The sequence below is a fragment of the Lethenteron reissneri genome, chromosome 7 (genome assembly GCF_015708825.2).
Source record: "Lethenteron reissneri isolate LAM-NWPU_2019-01 chromosome 7, ASM1570882v1, whole genome shotgun sequence".
Taxonomy (NCBI): domain Eukaryota; kingdom Metazoa; phylum Chordata; class Hyperoartia; order Petromyzontiformes; family Petromyzontidae; genus Lethenteron; species Lethenteron reissneri.
Window position 1 is genome coordinate 11,627,299 of NC_083785.1, and position 17,257 is coordinate 11,644,555.

Consider the following 17,257-nt stretch of genomic DNA (forward strand, 5'->3'; position numbering starts at 1 on the left):
TGGTTCACGTAACGTTTGTTCATTATGCACCACTGGTAACGTAATATTACGAAAGAGTGTTTCATATATATGGTGTGTGTGTGTGCGCGCGCCTTTGTGGCAGTGACACTGCCAGCCGGTTGTGCAACCCGTTGCAGACGTTCACGCGGTTCGAATCCAGCGGCCGCCCTGATTAATACCACTTTGTGATATGAACCTGTTTGCACTCACAGTGGACATTATAAGTCCCCGTTACTTCATCCAAAAGCGTAGGTCATTGTGTGGCGGCGTCGCGGTCCAAATTTTTCCACGCGGTGCTGCTTGAAATGCTTACACCACAAATGAATCCGTTTTAATCTACATGCATCGCAACCATTGCACCCCCCTCCACCCCGTCTACTGCAAAGGCTTGACAGGAATCTCCTGAAAGTGAGCCATGAGACTCAGTGAGGCTTTCCGGGGTGAACAAGCAGAATAATAATACATATATTTATGAATAATAATGAATATAGTGGTGCAGTGGCCAGGGTGTGATTTGAGAGACGAAGCCTTCCCCATTTTTTAAAGACGCATTTTCTTTATTTTCAAAATATCTTTGGGGAACATGGTATTCATGTTCTAGATAGTTGAAATAGGCTCGTTTTGATTGGATAACTTGTCTGGCCTCTAAACGATGACAGACCGCAATAGTTGACTGCACATTCGAAGAAGACAATTATTTTTTTTTATTTCTTGTAACATTTGCATCAATGTATAAATGAATCAAATATGTAACATTTTCTTAATTGCCGAGATCCAGTCCGTCCGAGACCATCCCTCTCCCTGTCATACTGGCATCACCCTTCGTCCTGCTGATCGTGGGGCCCACAGGACTCCACCACGTAGCCATGCCAGGCTGGGCCCCACCTGGCTCCAGGGGTGTGTCCCGGTATTCCTTGTCCCGGCGAGTTTCTCTGATTTGTTTTATTATTATTATTACACGCTTTTATTTAACTCACTCTGTCTGTTGTTGTTGTATCCTCAAATCTTGTAACTCCATTTAAACCCACTTCCCAATGTGGTATCGACTGCAAACTTGGTATACTTATGTCATACTGATGACAATACTATATTCTATCATAAAAAAATAAAAACACATATTTTTAAACATTAATTTTTATAAATTATGTTTCGGCTTGGGTTTAATTGTCCACGCTCAACTGACGTTGGCTGTAATTGGCCACGGTTCCTTACGTTCTGGCAAGCCTCGGGCCACTTCGTGGAGTCGTGGAGTTCTGCCATTACTCGTACGGTGTTTAAAAAAGATTTTTTTATATACTGTATTGCTTTTATATTTCAGAACCATTCGTAAGGAGGCTTTTGTTTTGACCGTTACTTGTCTGGAACCTCCCCCCAGACCCGTTCAACCAAGCGAGACCCTGCCAGTAGTACAAGACTCCAGGCGGCATCGCTCTGGGCGTCATTGAAGCGCACAAACTCCACCACCACGATGAGGCTACGATCCTTCGTTGGGATCACACTCCTCAGCGTCCCAGGTAAAGCCGATGCCAGAGTTTTAGATTTGAAGCTTTCGTGACTGCAAGGATTCATACTCTTATGTTTTTTCGGTAAAGTCACGTAGGTAAAAAAAAAATAATGATGAATGAAAATAACTCAATTAAATCACGACGTTTCGGAGGCAACACAAGTCTCCGTCTTCAGGTGGGACCATCACAGCTAAATTGACTGTATCAAGTGAAGAGAAATCCAAGAGACAAGATCTTAAATACAGGTTAAGGGGAGGGGGAGGAACTTATCTAAATCAGAGGTCGCAACCGGGTACCCGATACCCGTACCCTACCCGATACGTTTGCGACCCTGGTGTGGCCGGGTACGGGTAGGCCGTGAGTCACTGGTGAGTAACCGTTTATCACTCATTTCGGGTAGGGTACGGGTACGGGTAGGGAACGGCTACCCGTACCCGGCCGGGTACGGGTACCCATTTGCGACCCTGGTGCGGCCGGGTACGGGTAAGGAATCAAAACCCGTTTGCGACCTCTGATCTAAATGTGGCAGTCAGGGACTGGCAGTCCCCTTAACCAGTATTTCAGATCTTGTCTCTTGGATTTCTCTTCACTTGATACAGTCAATTTAGCTGTGACGGTCCCACCTGAAGACGGAGACTTGTGTTGCCTCCGAAACGTCGTGATTTAATTGAGTCATTTTCATCTATTATTATTTCATTATTATTATTTTTACCTACGTGACTTTACCGAAACAACCTCAGAGTACGATGCCAGAGTGCTGGAGAGGAAGCTATGCCCGGTGGGGAGGAACAATGACGGATGCCGTCAGGGTCGTGGAGTAATGGACCGGCTCTTTTATCTCTCACGGATATTGGAGGGGGTCATGGGAGTGCGCTTCTCCAGTCTACCGCTGCTTTGTAGGCTTGGAGACGGCGTATGACCGTGTTCCCCGCAATGTCTTGTGGGAGGTCCCACTTATGTTCCCGGAGCGAGAGTTGTGTCCGTATTCTTGGTGTTAAATCAAAGTCGTTCACTGCTGGTGTTGGTCTCCACCAAGGGTGCGTCTTGTATCCACTCCTGTTTGTGAAGTTCATGGGCAGGATATCAAGGCTCAGCCGAGGTATGGAGAGTATCCGGTACAAGGGCATGGAGGTGGGTGGCGTCGCTGATTTTTAAATCCTTTATATTAAGTTCGCTTGCTTGCTTGCTTGCGTGCTTGCTTGCTTGCTTACGACCGTGCAAACCTTTTGGTCGTTTTTAACCCACTTCCCGTGATCCAATCGAGCTGACATTTTGCACACAGACTCGTTGTGCGAGACAATTAATGTTCGTGAAAAAAATTGTCCAAAATTTTACACTGTTTAGGGAAAACAAATTAAATATTTAATTACCAATTGTTTAATACTGCAGACAATCATCTGACCCATAGGTGGCAGCCATCTCAAGCCAAAGGACGAGAGGACTCTAGCCGCCACGCATATAAAGGATTTAGAGTGAAAAACTTTGTTTTTACGGTTAATACTTATTGCAGACGACGTTGTCCTCTTTGCCTCGTCAGTCTGTGATCTCCAGCGTGCACGAGAACGGGTTGAAGCCGACTGTGAAGTGGCTGGGATAAGAGAACGGCACCACGGAAGCGGATATCACAGAGCCACCTGCGAAATCCCAATTTCGGATGACTTCTTCGCCACACCAGGGGGCAGCCCTTTCACTCCGGCCCTGCTCCGGTTCGCTCGTCATCGCCACGTGACTGCTACCCACGATGTTGGGTTTTTTGTTTTAATTCCCAGAACTCTGTTACTCGGCAGTCTGTAGGATATGTCGTGTTATTTGCTACGTCGCTGTTACCCACAATCCATGCTTCAACTGTCTCCATCGTCATCAGGGCGGTAACACGGTGTGCCTCGCAACAAAGAAGCACCTGGGTTCGATTCCCGACTCGGGCGGGCTGTTTGTGCCCCTGACCTGCAGGGTTAGTGAGCAGACTTTTTGTGCGTTCTCTGCAAGCTCTGTACACAGGGTTTTTTTCCGATGGAAACAAAAAAAGAAAAAACACCACGATGTAATCGGCATTGACCGACCATAGCAATGCTGAAATATTGCCAGGAATTTACTCAATTGGGATCACAAAACAATACAGGCAAAGATGCCCCCCGTATAGCCTGAGCAGACTGTGAAGGCTGGCACGGCACACGAGGGGGCTGGGTGGCCAACACCACGCTCGACCGCCTTTGTCTGCCGAGTCAACCTAGGGGAGGCCCAGGACCGGTTCAAATAATCGTCACTGGTGTTGGCCGTGAGCAGGAATCGAGCTCGAGTCGTCGTGTTCAGAGCGCAGCGCGCTAACCACCACACCATACACACACCATACACACTCCATACACACACACACCATACACACACACACCATACACACACCATACACACCATACACACACCATACACACACCATACACACACACACCATACACACTACACACACTACACACACACACACCATACATACTACACACACACACACACCATACACACTACACACTACACACACCATACATACTACACACACACACCACACACACACCACACACCACACACACACCATACACACACCATACACACCATACACACTACACCATGCACACACCATACACACCATACACACACCATACACACACCATACACACTACACACACCATACACACACCATACACACACACACCATACACACACCATACACACTACACACACACACACCATACACACTACACACACACACCATACACACACACCATACACACCATACACACACACCATACACACTACACACACACACACCATACACACACACCATACACACTACACACACACACACACCACACACACACCATACACACACACCACACACACTACACACACACACCATACACACCATACACCCCATACACACACACACCATACACACTACACACACACACACCATACACACACACCATACACACTACACACACGCACACCACACACACACCATACACACTACACACACACACACACCATACACACACACACCATACACACTACACCATACACACACACACACCATACACACACACACACCATACACACACATACCATACACACACACCATACACACACACCATACACACACACACACCATACACACACACCATACACACACACCATACACACACACCATACACACACACCATACACACTACACACACACCACACACACCATACACACTACACACACACCATACACACACACCATACACACACACACCATACACACTACACACACACCACACACACCATACACACTACACACACACCACACACACCATACACACACACACCATACACACACACCATACACACTACACCATACACACACACACCATACACACACACCGTACACACACCATACACACTACACACACACCACACACACACACCATACACACCATACACACACACCATACACACACACACCATACACACACACACCATACACACACACACACCATACACACACACACACCATACACACACACCATACACACACCATACACCCACCATACACACACACCATACACACACACCATACACACACCATACACACACCATACACACACACACCATACACACACACACACCATACATACTACACACACACACACCACACACACACCATACACACTACACACACGCACACCACACACACACCATACACACACACCACACACACACACACCATACACACACACCATACACACTACACACACCACACACACCATACACACTACACAAACACACACCACACACACACCATACACACACACCATACACACACACCATACACACCATACACACACACCATACACACACACACCATACACACTACACCATACACACACCACACACACACCATATACACACACACCATACACACCACACACACACACACCACACACACAGCATATACACACACACACCATACACACACCCCATACACACACACACCATACACACCATACACACACCATACACACACACACACCATACACACCATACACACACACACCATACACACACACCATACACACACCACATACACACACACCATACACACACACACACCATACACACACTACACACACACCACACACACACACACCACACACCCCAGACACACACACACACCATACACACACACCATACACACACACACCATACACACACACACCATACACACACACACACCATACACACACACACACCATACACACACACCATACACACACACCACATACACACACACACTATACACACACACCATACACACACACACACCATACACACACACCATACACACACCATACACACACACACCATACACACACACCATACACACACCATATACACACACACCATACACACACACACCATACACACACACCATACACACACACACCATACACACACACACCATACACACACACACCATACACACACACCACACACACACCATACACCATACACCCACCACACACACCACACACCACACAAACCATACACACACCATACACACACACACCATACACACTACACACACACACCATACACACACACCCACACACCATACACACACACCCACACACCATACACACACACCCCACACACCATACACACACCCACACACCATACACACACACTCACACACCATACACACACACCCACACTCCATACACACTACTCCATACACACACACCATACACACTACACACACACACCATACACGCACTACACACACTACACACACACACACCATACACACCACACCATACACACACCATACACACACACACCATACACACTACACACACACACACCATACACACACACCATACACCCACACACCATACACACACACCCACACACCATACACACACACCCACACACCATACACACACACCCACACACCATACACACACCCCACACACCATACACACACACCCACACACCATACACACACCCACACACCATACACACACACCCACACACCATACACACACACCCACACACCATACACACAAACCCACACACCATACACACACACCATACACACTACACACACACACACACCACACACACCATACACACTACACACACACACCACACACACACCATACACACTACACCATACACACACACCATACACACACACACCATACACACTACACCATACACTCTACACCATACACACTACACACACACCACACACACACCATACACACTACACCATACACACACACCATACACACACACACCATACACACTACACCATACACACACACCATACACACACCATACACACTACACCATACACACACACCATACACACCACACCATACACTCTACACCATACACACACACCATACATACTACACCATACACACACACCATACACACTACACCATACACACTACACCATACACACTACACCATACATACACACCATACACACTACACCATACATACACACCATACACACTACACCATACACACACACCATACACACTACACCATACACACTACACCATACACACACACCATACACACTACACCATACACACTACACCATACACACACCAGCAATACTGCCCTCCCCCACCCTACTGCAAACATTTGGCATGACCCTCCTGAAAAAAATTAAACGCGATAACGCTTTCCTGGATAAACAAGCGTTATAATGATAATAATACGACGATGTAACACGATTTTGTTCCTGGGTAGTAAGTGTTTTTTGCTTATGCCTAAAAAGTATATAAAATGGCTTTTATTCCCCGCAACCTTTGCTTTTGTGAAGGAATGACACAAATGCACACCACGTTTTCTCATTGAAAATAGATACATTTCAAAATATCACTGTCCTGGTCACAAAAGCAACGTTTGTGGGGAATAATAGCAATTAGGAAATAACACTTACTACCCAGGAACAAAAAATAAATGTGTTACACAGCGTTATTAATGGAGTGGATTATTAACTTTGCTTTCGCGTCCTGGTCACAAAATCGAAATTTGTAGGGAACAATAGCCATGTTCTGTACTTTTAAGGCATAAGCAATTAGGAAATAACCCTTACTACCCAGGGACAAAAAATGTATTTGTTACACAGTGTAATTATCAGCAATGATCGATCCACTGCTGGATGAAGGCCTCCCCAAACCGTCACCACTTCTTCCTGATTCTGCAAATGTAACAATCCACCAGAAGCACCTGCACTGCACAAGAGAGCTAATTGTTTCGCTCGATGTTTAACTTAAGAAGAAAAAAAAATTTCTCCAAAAACAAGCTGAACATTGCGCAAACGATGACAGCGTCGAGAAAACGACATGCTTGGTATAACACCGAGAGGCAGAAAGAGGAACGTTTGGGATTCGAGAACAGCCTGAATATAATGCATTGACTGGGAGATTCGGCTGGACGGACCTTTCTGTGTGTCGAAATATCGGGTGGTTGGCAGCGTGGATTCTACTCATCATGGGCACTTCCCCCTCCGCGCTTCAGCTGTAGCAGTTCCACAATTCTCTAACCACCCCCCACCACCCCCTTCTCCCAAGTGTTATTTTCAATCAATTCGTACGGCAAGATTCATTGACAAAGCGTGGGATAAGCGCGAAGGGCGTGCGATATTAATGATTGGCTTTAGCGCGCTCTTGTTCTGAGCGTAGTCCGGCGAGAGTTGTGCTCAGCTAGATTTGAAGCTTTCGTGACTGCAATGATTCATACTCTTAGTTCTTTCGGTAAAGTCACGTAGGTAAAAAATGAAATTAAAAATAGTAAAAATTATTATTTTATTTTAATTAATTTTAATTTCATTTTTTACCTACGTGACTTTACCGAAAGAACTAAAGTAACGTAGGTAAAAAATGAAATTAAAATTAATAAAAAAAATTTATTATTTTATTTTTATTCATTTTAATTTTATTTTTTACCTACGTGACTTTACCAAAAGAACTAAGAGTATTGTGCTCAGCTCTCAATCTCGCTTCGGACGCCACCACCGGTAGCATTAACCTCAGCCGGCTCTCACAACTCAAGGTCACTCACAACGTAAACATTAATTGTTTGCCACCGGCCATGATCAATCCACTGCTCGATGAAGGCGACAAATATATTTTACTAAAATAGTTGGAAAATGTCAGCCCCTCCCCCCAGCCACTCACATCCTCTCCCTCCTAACCTCCCAATACCCTCACTCATCACTCTTCTCCCCGTCCACCTCGGGGTTGGTGTTGGTGGTGTTCGCGAGCGCCTATTAAGATCACACAGTGCACACAGACAATGGTGAGACTGCGTTAGCAGTGGCGCGCGCACACACAAAGCGCAAACGGCAAAACGACGCAAACTCGACGGCGTGGCCTTAAAAAAACAAATATCTAAACAATGGCTGACGTTTCAGGCAACGGACCTTCTTCAGCGAGCACCTAGGGGCCACTGTGTTATTAAAAAGCACCATTGTTTTTCATGTTTTAAGGGCAACAGAAACGATTGATTGTATGTACTGTATCTATCTCGTCGATACACGTACTGTATATTGTACTAACAATCACTTCTGCAAAAAACTAATTAATACAACATACAGCACTATTCGTGGCCTCTGTAATCGATGAGAATGCATTTGGCCTCAGTAGAAATTGATGTAACCCCCCATCCCCCCCCCCCCCCCCCACATGCATTGCGTGACTCTCGACCAAAAACACATTGCCCTGGGCACTCTCAGTTTATGCCAAGTCACCTCAAAGGAGGTCCAGGCTGGGAACGGCGTTCCACCGCAGACCCCTTAACCATGGGGCCAGGAAAACCCAACCGTTGACCATATCCTCGGCTCGTAACCTTAACTCAGCAAATGTTCAGCGCCGATAAAAAAAAAACATTTTTTTTTTAATCGCAGTAAGCAAATCCACGCGACCCGCGGAGCGGATTCAACGGATCGGCAGCAGCCGTTCACCGTGCGCTGTGACGAGCAGACGAAGGGGGGCGTTTAACATGTCATAGGGGGCCGTCCATAAATGACGTCACGCGATTTTGGACGATTTTTGAACCCCCCTCCTCGTCACACGGCGTCACAAAAAGTCAGACCCCCCCCCCTCAAATATGACGTCACAAAACTCTGCCCGCCTCCCCCCAAAAAACATGCTTCAAATCGCTTTAAACTATTGTCATTGTAGTGCGTATTTAATGTGGCGCTGCACTCTAATGTTGTAGGAGAAAACATTTATTAAAAAGTATATTTAATTAAGTAGAACGTGTTGTCTATATTTATTTAAAGTTGCGCATTTTGATGTGACGTCACATTTCTCACCCCCCCCCCCCACTCGTCACATATCGTCACAAATGTCTGACCCCCCCCCCCCCCTAGGTGCGTGACGTCATTTATGGACGGCCTCATAGCCCAGCTTGGTGAAGTATGGTTAAAGATCCCAGCTTCTCCTCGCGACCTGCACGGCGCAGGAGGTGTCGTCATCATGCAAGTTCACACACGAGAAGATTATGAACAGGTAATTAATTTTGATCGAAAGCTTTCGTGACTGCAGGGATTCATATTCTTGGTTCTTTCGGTAAAGTCACGTGGAAGGGAAACAATAAAATAATAAAAATGTAACATAAAATTTCGATTTAAAGCTTTCGTGACTGCAAGGATTCATGTTCTTAGGTTTTTTCGGTAAAGTCACGTGGAAGGGAAATAATATAAAAAAGTAAAATATAATAAAATAATATAATATCTTTTTATGTTTCATTTTAAAAAAATTATTATTTTCATTAATAATATAATATAATAATAAAAAAATGTATGTTTAATTTTTATTATTTTATTATTTTTCTTCTACGTGACTTTACCGAAAGAATCAAGAAGATGTACCCTACTATTTCTAGATTTGAAGCTTTCGTGACTGCAGGGATTCATATTCTTGGTTCTTTCGGTAAAGTCACGTAGAAGGGAAATAATAAAATAACACAAATATTAAACAATAAAAATTCTCACGACGTTTCGACTGCAACACAAGCAATCGTCATCAGGTGTGAAATCCACAATCCACAGTTGTAGGACGGAGTCGCCAAAATTTGTTTCATTCATCTCGATTTTGACTTCCGTTTATTCGGGACCCCGGGGTCCCCGCCATCAGGTTCATATGTCCAAACGATGGCCCACTTTGTTGATCTCTCATTTGTCGCTTCTAAAAAAAACACGAGTTGATAGCTCAGTGGGCTTTGTCTGGTAAGATGGGGATGTTTTCGTTTTATTTGTATGTGTTTGGGTAATTTGTTTACATTTCTTGCACTTTGCACTCCTGCCGTGTTTTTGTAACTGTTTGTTGATGTGACGTTCTCACCCACACCGACTGGACATGTGCGAAAAAGAGCTTTGTAGCTCATCGGATTCTTCCTCCAGTATAAATAAATATTCTGATCTGATGCTGATTAACAATGCTATTCTTAGCCGTCTGGAACGCTCTTCCTTATTATATTAGGAAGCCACTGGAGCGGTTCTTCTTTAGAACTGCTCGTGTTGACTTTGTTGTCACCCCCCCCCCCCCCGCCGCTACTGCTGCTACCACCATGGTGCCTGTGCCCGTGAACTTCACCGATTGAACCCTTCCGCCCACGTGGAGGACTCCATCTGCCGGACTGACTGTCTTGTGTTGCCTGTCTTGTGTTGCCTGTCTTGTGTTGCCTGTCTTGTGTTGCCTGTCTTGTGTGTCTCCCTCTCTCTCTCTCACCGTGTCTGTTGTTTTGTCTGTTTTGTGTGGGGTGTGTCTCGCTCCTCTCCGTTCAACCGCCACCACCTCCGATTAACACGGTTGGCTACGCACGCTGCGAAAAACAAGTTCAGCATACACACAGCATACACACCACACAGCATACACACCACACAGCATACACACCACACAGCATACACACAGCATACACACCCTGCACCATACACACAGCATACACACAGCATACACACCCTGCACCATACACACAGCATACACACACCATACACACACCATACACACAGCATACACACACCATACACACAGCATACACACCACACAGCACACACACAGCATACACACAGCATACATACCACACAGCATACACACAGCACACACACAGCATACACACCCTGCACCATACACACAGCATACACACAACATACACACAGCATACACACCCTGCACCATACACACAGCATACACACAGCATACACACAGCATACACACCACACAGCATACACACAGCACACACACAGCATACACACCACACAGCATACACACAGCATACCAGCATACACACAGCATACACACCACGCAGCATACACACCACACAGCATACACACAGCACACACACAGCATACGCACCACACAGCATACACACAGCATACACACAGCATACACACCACACAGCATACACACAGCACACACACAGCATACACACCACACAGCATACACACAGCATACACACCACACAGCATACACACCACACAGCATACACACAGCACACACACAGCATACACACCACACAGCATACACACAGCATACACACAGCATACACACCACGCAGCATACACACACACAGCATACACACAGTATACACACAGCATACACACCACGCAGCACACACACACACAGCATACACACAGTATACACACAGCATACACACCACGCAGCATACACACACAGCATACACACAGCATACACACCACACAGCATACACACAGCATACACACCACGAAGCATACACACACAGCATACACACAGCATACACACCACACAGCATACATACAGCATACACACCACACAGCATACACACAGCATACACACAGCATACACACCACACAGCATACACACAGCACACACACAGCATACACACCACACAGCATACACTCAGCATACACACAGCATACACACCACACAGCATACACACCACACAGCATACAACAGCACACACAGCATACACACCACACAGCATACACACAGCATACACACCACGCAGCATACACACACACACAGCATACACACAGTATACACACAGAATACACACCACGCAGCATACACACACAGCATACACACAGCATACACACCACACAGCATACACACAGCATACACACCACGAAGCATACACACACAGCATACACACAGCATACACACCACACAGCATACATACAGCATACACACCACACAGCACACACACAGCATACACACAGCTACACACAGCATACACACCACACAGCATACACAAAGCATACACACAGCATACACACAGCATACACACAGCATACACACAGCATACACATAGCATACACACAGCATACACACAGCATACACACCACACAGCATACACACAGCATACACACAGCATACACACACCACACAGCCCACACACCACACAGCATACACACAGCATACACACAGCATACACACAGTATACACACCACACAGCATACACACAGCATACACACAGCATACACTCACCACACACACCACACAGCATACACACCACACAGCATACACACAGCATACACACAGCGCATCATACACACAGCTCCACAGATCACAACACTCGTCCTTTCGCACACTGCGCGACTTTGGAATTCCCTCCCATCACCGCTCTTCCAAATATCTTCAAATATCACCTTGCTCAAGTCAAGACACGTGGAGCTTCCTAGCACCTGAACGTTCATACTTTATCTATTTTATTCTATGGTTCTTTCGGTAAAGTCACGTCTAAAGATAAAATAATAAATTAAATAATAACATACGACGTTTCGATTGCAACACAAGCAATCATCATCAGGTATAAATGAAATAGCAACAAAAAATGTTTAACCAGATAACTATAGACAGACATATAAGCAGACAGATATCACCAAGATACATAGAGAGAGAGAGTAACACAGGCACAGAGAGGGAGATTGTCTCTGTAGCAAGGCCTATGTTATTATTTAATTTATTATTTTATCTTTAGACGTGACTTTACCGAAAGAACCATAGAGTAATTCCTGCAGTCACGAAAGCTCCAAATTCAAGATTATCTATTTTATCTTTGTATTGTCATTTGTTTACCTCTCTTATACCTTACACTCCTATCGTGTTGTTGTGTTGTTTATTGTTGTTGTTGTTGTTGTTATAACTTTCTGACCCGCCCCGACTGGGCATCTGTGAAAAGGGGCTTCATTGCTCATCGGATTTCTTTAGGATAAATGCATAGTCTGATTCAAAGCAGATCGTGCCCTTTCTCCATCTGCATATTTAACTTTAATTGCATGTTCATGTTTTTTACTTAATTTTAATATGATGACTTTTTAAAAGTAAATTGTCAGAGCCAACTTTAGTTATGGGAAAACACATTTGATGCCTCCTTTAAATGTGTTTGTGCATCGCTTTGTAGTTCTTCCGTAACGCGTTTGCCTTTTTCTCTCGTTCATCTTCGTGGCCGTTTAATTCTTATTTTTAAATCCTTTATATTAAGTTCGCTTGCTTGCGTGCTTGCTTGCGTGCTTGCTTGCTTGCTTACGACCGTGCAAATCTTTAGGTCGTTTTTAACCCACTTCCCGTGACCCAATCGAGCTGACATTTTGCACACAGACTCGTTGTGCGAGACAATTACACTGTTTAGGGAAAACAAATTAAATATTTAATTACCAATTGCTTAATACTGGCAGACAATCATCTGACCCATAGGTGGCAGCCATCTCAAGCCAGAGGACGAGAAGACTCTAGGCGCCACGCATATAAAGGATTTATAGTGAAAAACTTTGTTTTTACGGGTTATAGTTATTTAGTTCTGCGATGCATTTGTTTTCGACCGCTGTTCTTTTGTAATTCTCAGTGCGCCAGGTCACTTCTGAAAAGATGACCCCTAAACCCTCCGGGTCTCTCCGTCTCTCGAGTGGTCCCGCCTGGGTCTAAACCCCAAAACAAACGACCCACCAATTGTGTCGCGTTTCCCGTCGGGAGTGACATCGTGCGCGTGTGCGTGGCATTGGCGCCCACTGCTGGAAATGCTCGACTGAACACGAGAGAGGGGGAGGTAAAACATTAAATCGGTAAAACAAAGTTTTTCACTATAAATCCTTTATATGCGTGGCATCGGGCGGCTAGAGTCCTCTCGTCCTCTGGCTTGAGATGGCTGCCACCTATGGGTCAGATGATTGTCTGGCAGCATTAAACAATTGGTAATTAAATATTTAAATTTTTTCCCTAAACAGTGTCATATTTGGAATTTTTTCTCACAAAAATGCATTGTCACGCACAACGAGTCTGTGTACAAAATGTCAGCTCGGTTGGATCACGGGAAGTGGGTTAAAAAACGACCGAAAGATTTGCACGGTCCTAAGCAAGCAAGCGAACTTAATATAAAGGATTTAAAAATTAACCCGTAAAAACTAAGTTTTTCACTCTAAATCCTTTATATGCGTGGCGGCTAGAGTCCTCTCGTCCTCTGGCTTGAGATGGCTGCCACCTATGGGTCAGATGATTGTCTGCAGTATTAAACAATTGGTAATTAAATATTTAATTTGTTTTCCCTAAACAGTGTAAATTTTTGGAAAAACCTTTTCATGAACATTAATTGTCTCGCACAACGAGTCTGTGTGCAAAATGTCAACTCGATTGGATCACGGGAAGTGGGTTAAAAAACGACCGAAAGGTTTGCACGGTCGTAAGCAAGCAAGCACGCAAGCAAGCGAACTTAATATAAAGGATTTAAAAATAGAAACATTCCACGCGACAATCGTGTGTTCGTTCCCCTGTTTAATCATCCCGATCGCCCATCAGTCGTCACGTGACGAGGCGAAGAATCTCACACAGCGGTGCAGGATGAGACGTCGCCACGGCGGAGGAGTAAGGGGCCGTCCATAAATGACGTCATGCACCTGGGGGGGGGGGGGTTCAGACATGAGTGACGATGTGTGACGAGGCGGGGGGGGGGTTTGAGAAATGTGACGTCACATCAAAATGCGCAACTTTAAATAAGTATAGACAACACGTTTTGTTTAATTAAATAGACTTTTTAATAAATGTTTTCTCCTACAACATCAGAGTGCAGCGCCACATTAAATACGCACTACACTGACAATAGTTGAAAGCGATTTGAAGCATGTTTTATTGGGGGGGGGGGCAGAGCTTTGTGACGTCATATTTCAGGGGGGGGGGTCTGACTTTTTGTGACGCCGTGTGACGAAGGGGGAGGGTGGAGGTAAAACAAATCGTCCAAAATCGCGTGACGTCATTTATGGACGGGCCCCTAAACGCCTTTCTGTACCCCCCCGATGCAGAGGGTTTCCCGGTTCGCAACCTCTTGCCGGCGTCGCGGACACCGTTGGCGAGCCAAGCTCGTGGCCAGGTGCTCGTGTATGTCGGGCTCAGTCAGTATCGCGAGCGAGAGACACCGCATTTAGAAGATGTTTGGCCGCCTCCGATTGGAAGGCAAGTCCACCATGCACGCTTCCACAACGGAGAGCTACTTCGCACCGCAAGTCACATCGCACTGTGCTGGCCAAGTCAGTGGTTCTTTACTGCAACCTCAATGTTAATGAATGCATAATAGAGGTTGTTTGAGTTAGATCGCGTAAATTTATAAATGTGTCGTTAAACCCGCCACCACCCGACACAGCCAACTAGTAAGGGTTGTGACGTAAACAGAACGTGGCCAATTCGTCACTAGTACAGCACTAGTGTGTAGTGTAGTGTATAGTGTAGTGTATAGTGTAGTGTAGAGTAGTGTATGTGTAGTGTACTAGTACAGCACTAGTGTGTAGTGTATAGTGTAGAGTAGTGTATAGTGTAGAGGAGCGTAGTGTATAGTGTAGTATACTAGTACAGCACACCGGTGTGTTGGAGAGCCAAGCCACAACATTTACAATCTGAGTACGACGTTTCGCCAGTAATTACAACTAGCTTCATCAGGCGATAACCAGATTCGTGGATAAATCCTCCTGTTTCGCTCCTTAATAAATTCATAAGTTTGATGAAACACAAAGTAGTTGTACATACGCGCCCGTGCTGAATTTGCGTTTCGATTATTTACCTTCTGCCCATGTCTCGCGCCCCCCAGAAAGGACATCCCGCACCCCCAAGGGGTTGCTTGCACAACCAGGATGAAGAAGACGAAGAACCACTGCTCTGAGCAGTAGCGACTAATTACTCGCTGGCGCTTTCCCAGATGAGGCCACCTTTTGCCTTTAGAATGGGCAACGGCGGATCTGCCCCCAATCATTCGGGTTATGGGGACGCTGCCTACACTGGTCAACAAATAAAAAAAAAATCTGGCCTGGACTTTTGCAGCTGTTTTAGACTAATTTCAGGGTGCTGATTCCAAATCTGATCTCAGATTTGCTCTATCACATCTCATTTTATGCTATCGGCATACCCCATTTTCATTGATTTTACCCGACATTAACTCTGTCACTTATGATTGCAAGTTGTTGCGAGTCAGTGACTGCTTTAGTGTTAAAATATGGTTCTGTATTTTTTAGGATAGTGTGTTTATAATATAATTTTATGTAGATATCCACATCTATTTAATATTTTTCTTCTGCAGTTTTTATTGAAAATGCAATATTTGATATCTCAAAAACCTGATGTGATAGACCAAAGCTGATGCCAGGTTTGGAATCAGTACCCCAAAATTACCTTTAAACTGTTGGAATACCTTATGCCAGAACAAGTGTGTTGACCAGTGTAATCGGCCACGGTCGTACGATT